The 17,992-nt window shown below is 41.4% G+C and overlaps 2 long non-coding RNA genes across 2 annotated transcripts; one reads left to right on the plus strand and one right to left on the minus strand.

Moving 5' to 3' along the window:
* Positions 1-288: 288 nt before the first annotated feature.
* Positions 289-5,728, plus strand: LOC125942195 (uncharacterized). The gene is made up of 3 exons (XR_007464888.1): positions 289-407; positions 1,062-1,171; positions 5,625-5,728. It is a non-coding gene; the product is annotated as an uncharacterized LOC125942195 (long non-coding RNA).
* A 1,919-nt stretch (positions 5,729-7,647) lies between these two features.
* Positions 7,648-16,823, minus strand: LOC125942191 (uncharacterized). Its single transcript, XR_007464884.1, has 4 exons — positions 16,102-16,823; positions 15,156-15,259; positions 11,218-11,436; positions 7,648-8,242 (listed from the first exon to the last, which is right to left on the minus strand). It is a non-coding gene; the product is annotated as an uncharacterized LOC125942191 (long non-coding RNA).
* Positions 16,824-17,992: the final 1,169 nt, after the last annotated feature.

Here is a 17,992-nt window from a genome sequence, read left to right on the forward strand (position 1 = left end):
CTGTCGGTATGGGAGCGCAGCATGAATATTTTCCTTGCGGACGGTCGATGTGGTAGTTTAATCATATTTACGCTTTGCCGAGAGAAAATGTGCTCTTTTTTGTGCGCATCAGCGATCGCTAAGCCCCTGGGCTTGTGCAACGCTGCTAGCTAGCTGTATCTTTCGTGCGGTGCGGCATTGCTGGTCATCGTAGTTCGGCCCATTCGTGCTCTTTGTTCCCGGCTCATTAGCAGCCTCTGGTACTCTCGCCGATCTCGCAGCGGTTCACAGTGCACGGAAGAATGTGTTGGAAATTTTACTATTACGTTCATCCGCAATTTAACAGTGTTTATGCCGGAAGGACAGTTCGTGCAGTCGATGCCGCCGGACCTAACACGAAGGAGCGTTTGCCGAGTATGTCTCGAAAGGTAAGTCCGGCGCTTGGCGCATTTTTATAGTTCGTGTAGTGTGCCTTGTTAGGCGGAGCACAAGATGATTAGTACAGCGACAAAAATTATAAAAGTGATTTCCTAATGTTTGTTATTCATGCCGTAGTACACATTTAGCAAAACTTTTTATGAAAATTACCCTCAAACAAGTATAGGATGTTGCCAAGAGCTTCATATATTGTTTCTTTGCTTTCTGTTATGAAATACACTAGCGCCGAGTATCGTTTAGTCTGAACGGGCACAAAAATTGATGCCGCGAATGTCACTGCTTCTGTACGTAATTTCTCAGCAAGAAATGGTATATGTGGTGAAGTACGTTGACGTGTTGTCATCACAGCTAACATCTGCGCGAGACGCACAGGATTGCTCTGTCTGACTCATGAGCACATTCTAGCTTGTATGCAATTTTTTCTGCTTATATATTGTCAAGACAACCTGTGTTTCTTGTGTTGAGTGTTCTGTATGTCTTTGTCCATTTGACAGGTTAAATAACTGCCCGTGATGTCAGAATGAGATATTTGCACAACCATGTAGCTGGCTGAGGTCTTTTCACAATTTAACGCGGTGTTGTTAAATCACAAGTTTGCAGTTTCAGCAGTGATTGCAATAAACTGAACATTTCTTATTGTTTAGGGATGTCACGATTTCGTGAGACGGATGCAATCTCTGCACCACATGGGAGCCTGTGGCAAAGTGCAGTCTGAGCAGCCCGACAAGGAATCTGATCTGCTTGCTTTGACAAGGTGTGTACAAAACAGTCACTGCCACTTATGAGTTCTATGTTCTGTTGGTATAATTCGTACGTGCCATCGATCCTGAATCTTTTGGTGAGATTTACGAATTTGGACTCGTTCTACAATTTTACTATTGTTGCATTGAGTTATGAGAATGAAATTCTATTGGGAATATGTTGTAAGAATCTTGAAAAATGGGGTGGTATGAGATTACAAAATTGCATCTAAAACAATAAATTGTGATGGCACTTGTGCTGCTTTATTAGCAATGCAAAATCCCTAACGAGTATACCTGAGGGGCACTTCCTACCAAGCCCGATTCAGATCAAAATTAGCTACTGCAATTGGCTTCCTCGCGCAGCTTGCACAAAAGAGCCAATCACAAGTGAGAAATTCGATCCGGATTGGGCTTGATCGCAATGAAAAGTGCACTGTATGACACCCGTATTAGACGAGCTTATTGAGATAAGTTCGTAAAGCCGGCTAAATCGGCAACAGCAAAAGCACTGAAAAAAGCACACTGGTCTAAAAACAATGTTGTCAGTTTCTGCTGTTCCAAGTTAATGGTTAATAATGTGTCTCTATTGAACAATGTAGGCGCTGAGAGAAAACTTTAAGAAAATACATGCTGACTTTCCAACACAGCATTGTGTCTAGAATTTTTGCAAAACAAATTTCACAGGCTGGCAGGTTTGGCATAACGTACAACACTTTTGCTGTAGATGCCTACCTTCAGTTTCATCAATATACCTAAGTAGCCTCCTCTGAGTCAAGTATAATTGGGGGCTTGAGTAGATATGCATGATATGCTACTTACTGACTGTATAGTGACGTATTTTTTTAGGAACTGTGTTTTGAGGCACACATATCCTTTTATGTCTTGTTATGAGTTGCCCGACGAAAGCAGAAGGGCATTGCAAGTTATTGCATATATTACTGCACTTAATTCCTTACATACATGCCTGCACAGATTCTTCGTTCCTAGATTTATTTCTCTAAGTAGTCAAAAATTATGTATTACATTTTTTTTCTCTTTTTTTCTCTTTTTTTTTGGGGGGGGGGGCTGTTCATTGATTCCCATTCCTAAAGGGACGTTGAAAGAAAAAACCACGAAAGGTGGCTTGAAAGTGTTTGAATTTTCTGTTTAACCTCTTATTTATTCTTCTAAAGCACTACCAGCATGAACAGGTTTCTGTTCACTTTTATAAGCTAGCTGCATGATAAGAAACCACAGTGTGAAAGAGTATTTATTTCTTTTTTTTACTTGTTTTATTGTATGTTCTTTATTTGGCTCGCAATGTTCTACCTACCACCTTATGCAGTACTCCAGCTGGAGCCTATGAGGTATGTTTATAAATGAATAAGTAAATTCCTGAAGCTTGCAACAAACCATGAAGCATAACATTTAAATGTAGTCAGTTCATAATACATCCCTAGAGCAGCATAGCATCAAGCTTGAAGCTGATCTCTGATGTCCCATAAATTGCAGGTTTGATAATGTGGTATCACAAACTGCTGGTTATGCATGTCAGTCAGCCTGGTGCAGTGGTCGCAGGTGAGAGTGTAACCGAAAGCTGGGTATGCTTTGCCCTTCCGCATTTGACATGGGAGGGAGCTTGAACTCTGCTATTGTTTCTCTTATAGTTGGGACCATCTCTCTCACCTTCTCCTTATTATTCTGTCAACTTGCTAATATGCACTTCTACAAGCTTAGTTATGATGTTGACTGCTGAACTTGGATGATGTGCGTTTCAATAGTTAGTGGGACCCTCAAAACCATGCTGTACTTTGTGTGCATTTCAAATGGTCCATTTGAAATATGCGATTGTCTGACATTCTCAGGGAAACAAGGTTTTTGTTCTGAATAAGGCATAGGCTGCTTCCCGAAAGAGTACCAGAAACAATACTTTCTCACCTAACAAAAGTGTTTAGGCATGCCGTGCTCAGGCCATGCTGACCTACAATAATTAGATCATAATGTGCTATATCGACCGTTACATGTTATTAAAAGTGGCAGACAAAAGTCGTAATGCACTTGAATTTCACTGTTAAAATGTGTGTGGCTACCTAACATTTAGCCTTAGCCTCTTTGGTGCAGACACCATTAGTGCAAAAGGGGCGTATGTCATTACGAAGCTTTTGGGATAAGTACACACTGAATAAGCACTTGTCAAGATTTTGAGTAGTACTATAACCTGAGACCCACCCAAAGTGTGACTTTATTTTTATTTTTTCATTTAGACTATGGAGTCACACTTCTCTTAAGCCTGTGCAGATACGTCACGCTAGGCGAGCCCCATTCATTTCTCCCTTTACAGTGAATCCTGTTTTTCAGTTTCATGTTGCATGACATACAAAGGCACTTTAAGCAAGGCCAAAAATAAGTGGTTTGTATGTGTACAAAATGACTCCGGACACATTTTTTTGTTTGGAGACAGCTTAGACGCATCATGTATTCTTTCTTTTTGTGTTAGGTTTGTGATGAGAGGTTATTTATTGCAAAAAGAAAATGAAGGTTAAAGTGGCATTTCCTGCCAAATTTTGTGGCGAAACATCGTACGTTGGAGGACATCATGCATTCCAGAGTATTTTCGTATATTTTGGCTGTTGCGGTTCAGTACACTTGCTCCAAAATTGCTAAGTTCAGTTCTTGCCTCTTTTAGAATGCAATATAGTCAATTTTTGCCAAAAACAAATTAACTAGGCCTTAGCAGACAGCCAGCAGGTGTGGGAACTTTATTGTGGTTTCACCACCTGTATCTCGTTCTTGTGTATTTTCTAGCTTATCAAGCCTCTACTTTTGAATAACTGCAGTCTTTCTGGGTTTGCGGAAGAGTAATTCAATAATGCACCTCAAATAATTATTTTTCCCTTAAGTGTCCCTTTAAAGTTTTGTCTGATTGATGTGGCATGAGACAACACTGCCCGAAAGTTATCTTGCCTGTCAGCAGTTGTGTTGCCATGTAATCACCAGTATTATCTTTAAAGTGCTCAGAGATGTCACTGCACTTACTCTTCATTACCCAAGTCCCTAAGAAGCCATAAAGAGGATCTGTTTGAAATGTCCTGCAATAAGTTATATCATACTGTATTCACTGGGGCTCTGTTAAATGCTTGCAATAGAAAAGCACTGTCTTCTCCAAAACATGCATAGTGTGTTGGGAATTTGTCAAAGATTCTTTTTACCTCAACAGTCATGGAAATATTGATTTACCGTGTTCACTGGCAGATTTATATCAAGCCTGATCTCTGTAGCTGACTAGGCTTTTTTATTACACAAAAATTAAGCTGGTTTTCAATAATACCACCTTTTCACAGTACTGAAGCACCAGTTTGCAAAAATAATAGAATAAGTTCAACTCTATTTTTTGTAAAAGCAAGCTGTTGTCTTACACAGCAACTTCAGTGAGTTTTTTAAGCGCGGCAGGCTTGGGATGTTGGTTGAAAATTAAGTTGCTTAAAGACGTGTTGCATCAGAGAGCATGTTTTCTTTTATCTATTGTAGCATTATCTGGTCTCTTATGTTCCTTTCCATGCTATTCACAGTGCACACTTTCTAAGGAGATAAGGGACAGGCAGATGGTGGCATTCACAGCTCACACATTCCAAGGCACTAAGGGACACACAGAGTGTGAAAGAGGACAGGTATTTTTCACTGTCTGCCTGTCGCTTATTCTTTTGGCATGTGTGTGCCATGAACACCACCAAAATGAACTGTTACCAACTTGCCCAAGCTTTAGCTCTTGCGCTTGGTGTTTTTGTCTACAAAATGCCCATATGGCAGTAGTAGTGTTGCTGATATTTGCGTGTATGAAAAGGGGATGCTTACTTGATTGCAGAACAATTTGATTGGTTCTACACATGGTACTGAACTTACCAATGTCATTTTAAAGGTGGGATTAGGTAGGAAGCTATTGTGGTACTGTTTAAATTGCCCTTGTGCAGATGCTTAAAGCTTGTCTTCTGTTGACAAAAATTGGGCTCAAGCCGTAGGAGGATAGTTGTCAAAGTGTAATGAAAGCCTCCTGGTAGACATGCTGAGTTATGCTGCTGGGGACACTTATTGGTTAGCCCTATTGGGTAATGCTGCCATGCTTATGGGTGCTTTAACATTGCAGTGCCTGCAGAATGCATGTCGTGCTATGGTATCATAATTGGCCCACCAAGTGACCACCTTTGCTTACACTATGTGGCTGTCTGGCCTACTTTACTTAACCTGACTGCCACCTATACACAAGGAGGAGGAGGGAGGCAAAAAAGGGATCTTCAATTAATTTTCTTGCATAGATGGCTCATGCATCATATTTTTCTTATAGTGCAGGATTTGTTACTCAAAGTGAAGCTTGCTATATGGAGAATATCTACATTTTTTCATATGTATACCGAACAAGGATTGATTTGTTCACGGTGTCACTTTTTATATTATACTCACGTGACACTAAGCCCACTTGTATTAATGCAGGTATGGCTGGGCCTGCAGAGAAGGTGTAAGCAGACTGTGCTGTGTTGCTGATCAGTGCTGATCTCCACGCCTGAGTTGGTCCCACAACATCCAGGCACCAGCGTGCTTTGCTTCATCATTCACAAGGTAATATGATATGGAGAGCTTGCACCTGGATATCAGTTTTGAGCTTGAGTTTTGAGAAATAAGTTGAGATAGAAGACACAAGGGTTGGCCTTGGTGATAGATTCACGTGTGTGTTTTTTTAAAGTGCTCTTTTTGAAATATTCTTCGTGGACCTATTTTCAGCAAATGTTTACATTCCTTAATTGCAAACTGCCATGGAGCTGGTTTATGCCTTAAACTAGCACTCGTTCACCAAGAAAAAGCCTTATTTAGCATAAAATTCATAGGAAAGGCAAGGAGGTGACAGGACAGAACACTACTAACACCATCCAATTTTACTGCTTGCACAGCAACATAAAGCGAGAGTTGAAAGGACGTGGTTTGGGTTTGTGTTCATTGGTTCTATGGGTTTTGGAGCCCCACACAGCTTCTTTGCTAGGCAGACAAGCTTGTGGGATGTGCTTCTGATATTTGTACAGCATACTGACAGTGCAGGGGGGGGGGGGGTGCGGGCCTCATCTTCGGAAGGAAGTGCACTGACGGCACCATTCACGGCGCAGATGACTCTCATAGAGTCAGGCAAGGCACCAGTGTTTATGTTTGTTCCCTTGCCCAAAACAGCATGTTTAGGTTCAGTGTAGTTGTAAGAAGACAAGTTAAACATTACTTTCATGGTTTGAGTGGCCGCATTTTTCTTAGAGCACTGAATTTCTTTTCTTGCAACTGCCTGCCCTCCCAAGTAACGCAAAATGTTGCCATAACGTTCTCTGAATGTGCACAAATGTCGGCGTATAACGTTGCCTACATGCTGCTAATGTCCTCTTTTTTGATCGCCACACAACGTTGGGTCGTAACGTTGTGGCAGCGTTGAGCACCACATTCACGACGTTAACATAACGTAAACAGAACTTCCTGGCAATGTAATGTGGATGTTGCCTTTGTCACTTGAGCTTTCAGGCAACGTACGTATGTGACGTTCAAGCAACACTCAACTGACATTGCAGAATATTTGTAGACATGCATAACAGCAGTGCTGTCAGCATGACACGGCTGACGGCACCGCAAACCCTTAAATTTATATTTGCTTGACAGATAATTTACTCTAGTAGTTTTCATGTTGCATATGCATGAAAATGTGAAACAAGAATTAGTGAAAAACAGCGTTTATTACGTATATATCTTGTGTAGCTTACCAAGATATCTGTGTACCTTACCTTGTGGTAAGGTACACTATACACGTAAAATAATGCTGTTTTCACCAGTTCTTGTTTACATTTTCATGCATATACGACATGAAAACTACTAGAATGCATTATCTGTCAAACAAATATAAATTTAAGGGTTTGCGGTGCTGTCAGCCGTGTAGGGCTGACAGCGCTGCTGTACGGGCAGCTCATCTGTCTTGCACTATATATAGTACCAACGCACCCTAAGCCAGAATCTTTAAAGTGTTTCACATGGTGGTTTGCCTGACTTGTCTTGCTGTTGTCCATAGCGCAGCATATAAATGCTAACTGCAAGTAAAAGTGCACAATGCAAAGCTGCGAAGTGGTTCATAAGAACAATTTTTCATTTTGGCTATAACAGCAAGAGAAGCAGCATGCACGTCCAATGTGCAGAGGCTCTCGTATAAAGGTTCTCTCAGCAGGAAAGTAAATATATTCCACAAATGTTCATTTCCTTAAACATATCATTTAAGCTTAGACCACAGAAAAAAATCTGTCTTTGCTTCCGACTTACTGCTCTAAAAATCATGTGTCGGTAGCTACATGTGCTTTCAAGAAATTGTATAATAGCCAACATCAGCTGCTAAGACCAAACGCTAGTATGTAGGAATTGTTTGTGCAGGAGGAATGTGGTGGTTGAATATGCACCCATGAATATGCATTGGTCCACCTTAAATAGTGAATGCCATAGACAAACCTGGTTATAATCTCAAACCATGCATTTATTTACTGTCTGCTTACATCATCCTGGCAAACAAATGACACATAACAGTAACTTAAACACTGATAACACACTGATAACACACTTAAATATATTTTCTATTAAACATCAAGGTCTTCTATCGCATATTAAGACTCTACTAACAGCTACAACTACAACACAATATATTTTGCTTTCCCATGTAGGTCAGACTTCGAAATCTTTTGCTTTGTGTCGAGTTCCCTTATTTCAATGGCAGAACACAATTTATACTTCTTAATAACAGCACAAATACTGTCCTCCTTCACTTTGTAATGTACAACACAACACAGTAACACTGCGGTTGGATACTATCTCCTGCCAAGCATCCAACCGGTCTTTCTTGCCTAAGCTTGCAGACATGGCAGCAAGTGTGAAGTAGTCAACACAGCCCAAGGCGTAGAGTAACAGAAAGTCATCCAAGCACTGACTGCCAGCCATCACTTTTGCAGAGGATGGCCAGCAGCACAAGTGATGCACACATGCCTCCCTCGGTAGCTTCACTTGCATCCAGACCTCACTGGTTTCCAAGTCAATAATGCGGTAACCTGCAGAGACATAAATTACATCAAACTATAAAGTGCCATCTGAAACACTGAAGTAAGCCATGTTTACTGTGAAAACAGGCTATAAAAATGCTTACAAACAACTTAAGCTTTGCATAACTGTGAAACAAACAATAGTGACTTTACACAGGAGAATAATGCAAAACATCAAAAGCAAATTTCAGTAAAACCTAACCATTATAGCTATAAGTTTGGACACAAGAGCAAGGAAAGCACAATAAACAATACCCACAACTTCCTTTATTGCGCTAAGCAGTTAAGACGTTAGTATCAATATATTCCTTTAACATAAAGCTTCCTTGCAAGGCCACGGCTGCTTGTTACATCCAGTTCAGTCTTTGAAGAAAACAAAAATTAACAAATGATGTGAATGCTCTACCACGGTACCAAAACCACATTTCATTCGTGATGAAAGAAAGTTCCAATGAGTGAGTGATAAATTTGACTTGGTACAACATATTGGTGAATTGCAGCACAGATATTGATGACAGAAAAGACGAGACAATAGACGTGTGCTGACTTCCAACAAAAAGCTTTATTTTCAGCGACCCATGTTTATAGCCGTCACTCATCACATTGCACATGCGCAATTCACACCCTTAGGTAGGTCAACTCTGTCTGATAAGTGTACAGACGCTGACACACATAGAGCCAAGTCGCGCAATCTTTTTAGCTTCAATAATTTCACGTGTTAGTTGATCACCGCTACTGCTGACAACAGTACACCAAGCAAACAATGGTTCACTGGCACATGAACTGCAACAACATGCAAGCCAACTGTCATGCACGTTTTTCTTGACATTATAGTGTGTTCTCTCAGCTGGTCATTGATACAGCGTCCTGTTTGGCCTATGTACTGTTTACCACAAGAAAGAGGGGTACAGTAATTCATGTTGCTAACATAGGTGACGAACGGATTTTTGTGCTTTTTGTTACACTTGTGTGCTGCCCTGAAACATTTCCTTTGATTACACAACTTTATAAGCTTCTGAGGTGCAAAGAAGACAACTTTAACTTTGGAACGATCTGCAGTTTTCACGATATTGTGAGACAGCTTATGAATGTATGGTATGACAGCCACTTTAAGTCGGTCAGATACTGGAGTGATCACATGGCAACCACCCGGTGCATGCGCTTTTCAGAGTAGAGGTCATGTGGTCACTGCATCTGACAGACATAAAACTGGCCGTCATACCCTACATTCATAAGCTCTCACAATATCAAGAAAATTGCATATCATTCTAAAGTTGTGTAATCAAAGGCAATGTCACAGCACGCCACACATATGCAACAAAACACCAAATTCCATTTGTCACCTGTGTTAGCAATGTGGTTTATTGTATCCCCCTTGTGGTAAACAGTATATAGGTCAAATGGGACACTGCATCAATCACCGGCTGAGAGAACACTCATACAATGTCAAGAAAAATGTGCGTGACAGTAGGCTTGAATGTCATTGCAGTTCGTGTGACTGTGAACCGTCGTTTGCTCAGTGTACCGTTTCCAGCAGAAGCGGTGATCAACTAACACGTAAAATAATTGAGGCTGAAAAGATTTCGCGACTTGGTTCTGTGTGTATCAGCACACCTTCTGTACACTTGTCAGACAGTTTACTTTCTTCCTAAGGGTGCGAATTGCGCATGTGCAATGCAGTGACTGACAGCTATAAACATGGGCTAGCAAAAATAAAACTTTTTGTTAAAGAGTTGCCGCATGTCTCTCGTCTTGACTCTTGTGTTGTTGCCTACATCTGCACAGCAATTCAGTGCCTGAACGAAAAGCTACAACTACGCTACAGGTGTTGCATATCGGGAGAAGGGTTGAATATTGCTCTACACTGCAAAAGTTGCCGTTGCTATCCGCGGATGACGAATACGGAAGTTCTGGCCGTGAAAAAACCAAATTAGAACGCGAGCTTTTGGTAGCGGTGTTAATCGAAAATTCTGGACCTGATAAGTAGGTTAGCGCCACTTCAGAGGCACTTTTAAACAAAGAAACACCAAATTCCATTTGTCACCTGTGTTAGCAATGTGGTTTATTGTATCCCCCTTGTGGTAAACAGTATATAGGTCAAATGGGACACTGCATCAATCACCGGCTGAGAGAACACTCATACAATGTCAAGAAAAATGTGCGTGACAGTAGGCTTGAATGTCATTGCAGTTCGTGTGACTGTGAACCGTCGTTTGCTCAGTGTACCGTTTCCAGCAGAAGCGGTGATCAACTAACACGTAAAATAATTGAAGCTGAAAAGATTTCGCGACTTGGTTCTGTGTGTATCAGCACACCTTCTGTACACTTGTCAGACAGTTTACTTTCTTCCTAAGGGTGCGAATTGCGCATGTGCAATGCAGTGACTGACAGCTATAAACATGGGCTAGCAAAAATAAAACTTTTTGTTAAAGAGTTGCCGCATGTCTCTCGTCTTGACTCTTGTGTTGTTGCCTACATCTGCACAGCAATTCAGTGCCTGAACGAAAAGCTACAACTACGCTACAGGTGTTGCATATCGGGAGAAGGGTTGAATATTGCTCTACACTGCAAAAGTTGCCGTTGCTATCCGCGGATGACGAATACGGAAGTTCTGGCCATGAAAAAACCAAATTAGAACGCGAGCTTTTGGAAGCGGTGTTAATCGAAAATTCTGGACCTGATAAGTAGGTTAGCGCCACTTCAGAGGCACTTTTAAACAAAGAAATGCAACTCATGAGTAGCCGCAAATAAGCTGGTTTGTTAATTCTGCTTTTGTTTCTTAGGCTACCTAAACGCGAAAAACTTTGTCACTCGATTCAACCGCTCGGCCAAAACCAAGCATGAGAAGATGATTTTTTTCTCCTCAGGGGTACCACATTTCGAAAGATATGCATCAAATGCATCTGAAAAGTTAATCATTTCGGTGCAATACATGCATTGTTACAAACATTACAAAAACTTCAAAAAATGTGAATGATACTTACTACCCACAGCTTCCAATTTATCGGGGCTCAATGTCGGCTTCTCAACAGCATTGCCGTCCTTCAAGCACCGACAAGGAGCCCCTGTGACACTCCTACACCGAGCGCCAGGGCTCCCCACATCAGTTATGCGAGTTCTTTGCAGAACAGGGAATCCCGGCGATGGCACTGGAGCAGGCCCCAGTTATCGTTGCCAATGTATACAACATTTCCTAGGTGTACCTGCAATAAAAGATGGCAGAGACACACTAAGACAGCTTGCGTGTGGGAATGTGAAAGCACCTTTAGTCAACCAAATGGCTGCAATGTGACGTGCACAGTGTGACACGCACTAGGCACACCTTAAGTCAGCCAGAACCAAAGAGCTGCCGTGGCGTAAGGGAAGCGTGCTCCTTTCACACTCCAGGTTGTATTCCTACCCAGTCTGCACAACTTTCTTATTAAAGCAATTAATTTGCTTTGTTTACATGAACCTACCTAAATTTCACATTACTCCAAGCGTTTTGATGTGCTTTTATTGCTTGTGCAATAGGCCATCAGTTTTATATCAATAAGTGCTGGTAGCAAAAAGAAATATGCCTAACCGTGCGATAAATGTAACCGGAAATGGCAGGTACGTCCAGTGGCATTAGTGTGGGGGCTGCACACAAAATTATATAGCTTACCCTGTTTCAAATTTATTTTAAAGAGCAGTTTCAGTGAGCCCAAGTAGAGTCTTTCAGCTTTTTGCAGTGCAGAAACAGGTACAGTTTGTGCCAGCCAACCAGATGAAGAGCTCTCCTAGTAACTGTCTTCTAATCACCCTCTCAGCAATTAGTGGTAGCCAAAGTAGAGCTTGTATCTCTACAACTGACACATGTCCCATTTCCTTATTGTGGTATTCGTCACTGATTTTGATGGTCAATTGGTTGCCATAGAGGAACAATCGAAATTTGGCGCGCAGCACCAGTCGTGTCAGTGCATTGTCAAGTGGCACGAACATATTTCTCCCTTGAGTGAATTATGGTGCTCTCCTGGGCACATGTTGAGGCACCAGCCAGTCTGCCCCATGTACATTTGACTGAATATATACATGATCAAAGGAACAGACTATGCTACCCCTGACGAACACAAGACAAATTGGGTTGCATCTTTACCTCAGCAAGCCTCAATTCTCATGTGGACTGCTATGCACGCACATTTCCAGCGAAAAATAAAGTAGGCAGGATATGCACGACAGTTCACAAGTGAATTCAGAAAGGCGAGCAGGCAAGGGAGGTTTGCTTGGTTAAAGATACCACCAAATTTGTCTAGTGTGTATGAGAGGCAGCTCACTGTATTTTTTTCACAACTGGTCAAATGTACACAGAGCAGACTGGCCGGTAACTAAATGTGCCAAATAAATTCCCATATTTCACTCAAGAGACCAGCTTGCTCATCCAGTTTGGCCGTGCATTGCCGCGATAGGACTTCAGGCTGAATTAAGATGATCTGTTTTCACCTACGGTGAAAAATTGACACGAGAGATCAGTGAGGCATACCACATAAACAAGACATGCGAGCCAGACCCCATGATCAATTCATGAAATAAAAGGCGTCCTTTCTAGATGACAAGTGATTGAAGTTAGTCTGCGCCCATATTTACTTTCCTTTTTACACAAATATCATTTATTGTGATTTTATGCCTTTATATTACAACTTACGCCTTCCCTCTGAACGAAATTGTGCACAACATAAGCACACATCCAGTGTTGCTATTTTTAATCCTTCCATCAAAATAAATGGTCAGTTAGCAGCAGTCATGTTGTATGGTACCCTTTTCCTCCCCATGTAAATTCTATCATGAAAAGTTACATGAACTGACCGGCAAACTCATACGTACACTACAAATTTCACCTAGCAAACACGGCTGGTTCTTAGAAAATGCACTAATACGGTGATAGGTATCTGTTGGCATACTGTAGCAATAGTAAGTGCCAGTTAGCTTCAACACTAGACAGTTTTAGTATAGCATATGCAACTAATAGCGTACGCCTATACGCTATAGTACAGCGTACGCTAAACAGCACACATTTATTAATTTTAGTTGGCCTGCGAGATCTTCCGATCTCAGAGGCCATATGCCATCGTCGCACCTATCTCTCGACTTCACTGACAGGTGGCGCTGATATATGTCGGTTTCCCTCGTTAGGCTTCGTGTCGTTCGAAATGAGAAGCGATCTCGAAAACTCCACAAGGTTAACCATATTACACTGTTGTCAAAGCGGCCTGGCGGTAAGCGAAAGTTGCTTACACAGTCATTTGCTACGAACGAAGCGAATTCTGCAAAAGCCACGCCAAATTCAATTCGAAGTGGGCAGCGGGGACCACCGCCATGTTTAACGTAAACTACGCAAACCACGCACAGACGGTAATGCTAAATCTGAGAAATAGCATGCATACGCTAGAGGTCGGATAGCATTCTGCACATGCGCAGTGATGACCCACTATTTTATATTGTACGCAATGACATAGCGTACGCTAAACTAAAACTGTCTACTGCTGCAGTACTTCAGCTGTCAGGCATCTACAGTGCTTATGACACCACAGAAGTGTAAGTGCACAACAAAAACAAGTGGCGCATCAACCATAAATTTGACTTGAGAGTAGTGACAACATAGGCTGTTTCGTGTAGCTAAAACACTAGCCAATATGTAGAAAGTATATGCACAAGTATACACACCTATAGATATTTGCCTACCTAACTTAAAACTATAAGAGTTGCAGTGCATATGATGCTTATTCTAGACACTGGTATTTTTGACAAAAATACTCTTAGAATCAGATATAATGCTTTTTCAATTCATCCAGCCAGTAAATGAAGTCGTACACATATCATTATAATTTGGACTTGCAGGTTGAACATATTCTGACCTGAGCAGCGCCAAGCAGAATGAATAGACCGAATGCCCACTGTGCTGACCAAATACACAGGATGAAACAGAAAATATGGAAAGGCACCCCAAAGTATTAGAAATACTTCTTGACAGCTGTAGAATTAGGGCTTGTTGGTTGATTTTCACTATTAAAATTACACTAAAGCCAATAAGACTGTTCTGTAGGGTGTAGTTGAAATCAAATTCATTTGACGAGCAACATTGCAATAACCAGCAAACATGGCAAGAGCAAGCAGACATGTGCGAAATAGTGTGCTTTTTTAAAAATAGAGCATCAATACAATGAACTACCTACCAGTTAGCTATGTGTTCTATGCTGTATTGACTTGAAAAAAGAGAAAAATAATGTAACTGGACATAGACTCGCAACTGCTACAATGCCTACTTGCATGAATGGGGATAGCTTGCCAAGAATATTAAAAAATGGGAGAGAAAAAAGCAGGCTTACTAGAAAACACTTCAGAACTGTAGTAACTGCAGCACAGTGAATACTGGCCTTAATGTATCATTTCAAGAAGTTTGAGCTCATCAAATGTGTATTTTCCAGTGGCAGTTATTCTTGGAACAAGACAGAAATAATCGTGAATATGAATGTTAAACAATGGTAAGCACACTGTGTGCTTACACCTATGACATATCTGGCCCATTACACTTTGAATCCTTATATGCGCAGAAGCTGCACAAGAGTGTAGTGTAAACACTAAAAATTCGGAAATAAAATCCTACAGCATAGGAAACAGTTTCAAAACAAGAAAACCAAATGAAAAGTAATAAATAGTGTGTACTAAGCAAAATTAAAATGTAACTTGCAGCCAAGCGATTAAAATGTAACTTGCAGCCAGGACATGTTAGGTCTACTTTTATATAGAACACAATAAGGTGTGCATAACAGCTATGAACACAAATAAACAGCAAGTTGCATAAATATTTGGCCTATTTAGTAAGCTGTGTTGAATAATGTCGATTAACTTATCCACAAATGATACCAAGATGCTACTTTTTGGAACACGTACACTACACACATACCTGACCCGACCATCCAGATTATACGTTGCACTACGGCAGGCATAGCCAAGGGGTCTGGTGGCTCCTCCGTTATGTAGGCACTGTTATGGGTCACAGCCTCGCCACTATAAAATAAGTTCTGTGTTAACTTATAGCAGTGGCACACAGCTTTATAAAGCTGTCAAATTGTCTAGACATGCATGAAGCATCTAAATATAGTCACAAAAAAAATGTTTGCATTATTGCAGGGTGGCAACAGAGCACAAAGTAGAAGTCAATGATAAATGTCTTGATAATGGGGACCCTTTGATCACAGTAAAATTATTGACACGCAGCAGCACATAGCAAAGAAATGTTTGTTTACAAAACAATTCATTTTTTTTCATGACTCAGTTTAACTTTCCCCTGTCATGTTTAGTTACGTATAAGGTATGTCAAAACATCTTGTCTTAAAAAGTAAGTTGGACTAGTAGCAAGCTGTGATTGCTTAAATTTTTTTTCTCTAAAGCTGCCGTAAACCGAAAACTTCGTAAGCAGATATTATTTACAACGTTGAGGCAAGGAAACATGGCAAGGAAACAAGTTTCCTTGGACAAGTAGATATGAAACAAGTTTCCTTGCCATGTAAGCAAGGAAACGTCATTGCAATAAGAATCGGTGAAGAGGCAAATGAGTCGTTATTATGCAACTTCAGCAGAAAAGCGGGAGCTCACGCGCCGCACGCACATGATGAACACGATTATTTTCGAACGTTATATTTCTCATCGGAAGAAAACGTTTATCAAGATTTTCAATTTCGCATCGAAGCAATAAACTTGCGTAACTAAGCGCTGACAACCAGCGTTCAGCAAGCATCAGCACAGGTATCACTGTTGTCGCGGGACTTCTATTTCATACGCTCGCGCACGCTATGCACACACGAGAAGCTCATACAACACGCGCGTAGTTAGCCAGCACGATTACTTACCTTTTGAATGGTACGACGCGGTCGCGAAGCACTCTCCAAGTTGCCGGTGCTGCGTCGACGATGTTACTCCCCGCATACATGCCGCTGCGTAGTGGACGAGCTGAGGCGCGCTAACACACATTATTTCTTTGCGACGTCCACCCAACTTTCCAGAACGAGAACAAAGAGACCGCACTCCACGGCATAAAATCGTTGGGCCACATTTGCCTGGCGCGCCACGCATACGGCGAGTTTGCAGCGTGACACAAGGTATCTTCAGGCACTTCTGTGCACGCTAACTGCGACCTACTTCATAACAGCAAACACAAAAACACACGATCAAGCAAACGCGACGCTCGTAGCACCCCGCACATACGACCGCCATCACAGAACACGGAGGAAAAACAATAGCGCCACCTGCATACTTGTGAGAATGTTGTGGCCTCTGTGATGACAAAAATATTAACCAGTACACTCGCATACTAAAATTTTGTCCCGGGTTACACACAACTACGTATAGATGTTGCAAGACAAAATAACTGTAGAACAATCTATATTTTACACTATAGTTTGGCGTAGAAAGAAATTCTAAAACGTATTTTACCTTTGAATTGCTTCCGCCGTCTGCAGCCAGCATAAGCATGGCCTTCGAGATCAGCTTTGGTTATCCTTATCAAGCCGTCGCTGTGGCCTGATTTGAACGGTTTGGGCTGTCTCGAAGCTGTCTCGAAGCCAATCCATGACGTTTAGCGATGCTGCCTACTTTTCCTACGCCGTCACTTAGTTTTAGTATAGTGCCTAGAATAACCTTCTGATGACGTCATTATGAATTGTTGCCTCAGGAATTGTTGACACGATATCGGAGGTACAGATGTGCAGTGTTCGATGTTTTCGTGTGCGTTGTGACTGTTTCAGGTGGAAAGGATCAAATCCACGAGGGTTGATAGCTCGTGTGGCGCAGGTTACACCCGTATCGTCCGCATTTCCTTTCGTGTCGGTGTGTTGAATGTGCGCGGGTTTTACTCCTGTCGTCCGTACCTTCTGTGTTTATCGTGCGGCTCGCGAAAATTCCTCCTAAAAAAAACATGTCTGCAGCGTGCATGTGTCCTGTGTGGTGTGTGAAACAAATGTGCGCTGGTGTACGGTGTGTTTGCAGCCCTATTGGTGGCTTATAGTCCTTTGCTCTAGTGCCGTTTCTATGATGTAAACTATACTTGAACTGAAAAAATGCACTGTTTTTTATATGGACAAGTATATATGATCTGTGTGTATCCACTGTGCAGTGTGCATGTGTTCGTCATTTTTATGCAGCTCGTATCATGGGGCTTGTGCCTATTCATGATGACCCTTGCTTAATGTTTCCACTTTTAGGGGCATGTGGCGTGCAAGCAGTCACAAAGTCTTGTGCACTTGGTGTGGAAGAAGGGAATACTTTTATGCGTAACTTTGTCTACTATAGGTTAACCGTTGCAACAATTAGCATTTTTTCCATGTGAATGCTTCTGCCATTTGATATAATTTGTAGCAGATCTTATCTGTGGAGAAGCATAATAAACATAATTTAACATGGTGTTCCTTAGAAGATTTTAATTACTGCATAACCACTATACATCTCCATACCTCACTGTATGATAAAGATGAATGTTCAGTTGAAAATTACAATATCTTATAGTTGCATGAACGTATACATGCGAAATGCTACAGCAGCCTGGCATAACATTAATGTCAATATTGGTGACATCCGGCAACGTTCTGGGAACGTGCTGTTTTGTAACGTTGCTACATTCATACCATTTACACGTTAAATTGATGTTTACACGCAACGTTGACACAACGTGGGTGTCAGGACGTTGCTGTGACATTTATTTATGACATCACTTGAACGTATAGCTGGCAACGTACATTCAACGTT

The sequence above is a fragment of the Dermacentor silvarum genome, chromosome 1 (assembly GCF_013339745.2).
Source record: "Dermacentor silvarum isolate Dsil-2018 chromosome 1, BIME_Dsil_1.4, whole genome shotgun sequence".
NCBI lineage: Eukaryota > Metazoa > Arthropoda > Arachnida > Ixodida > Ixodidae > Dermacentor > Dermacentor silvarum.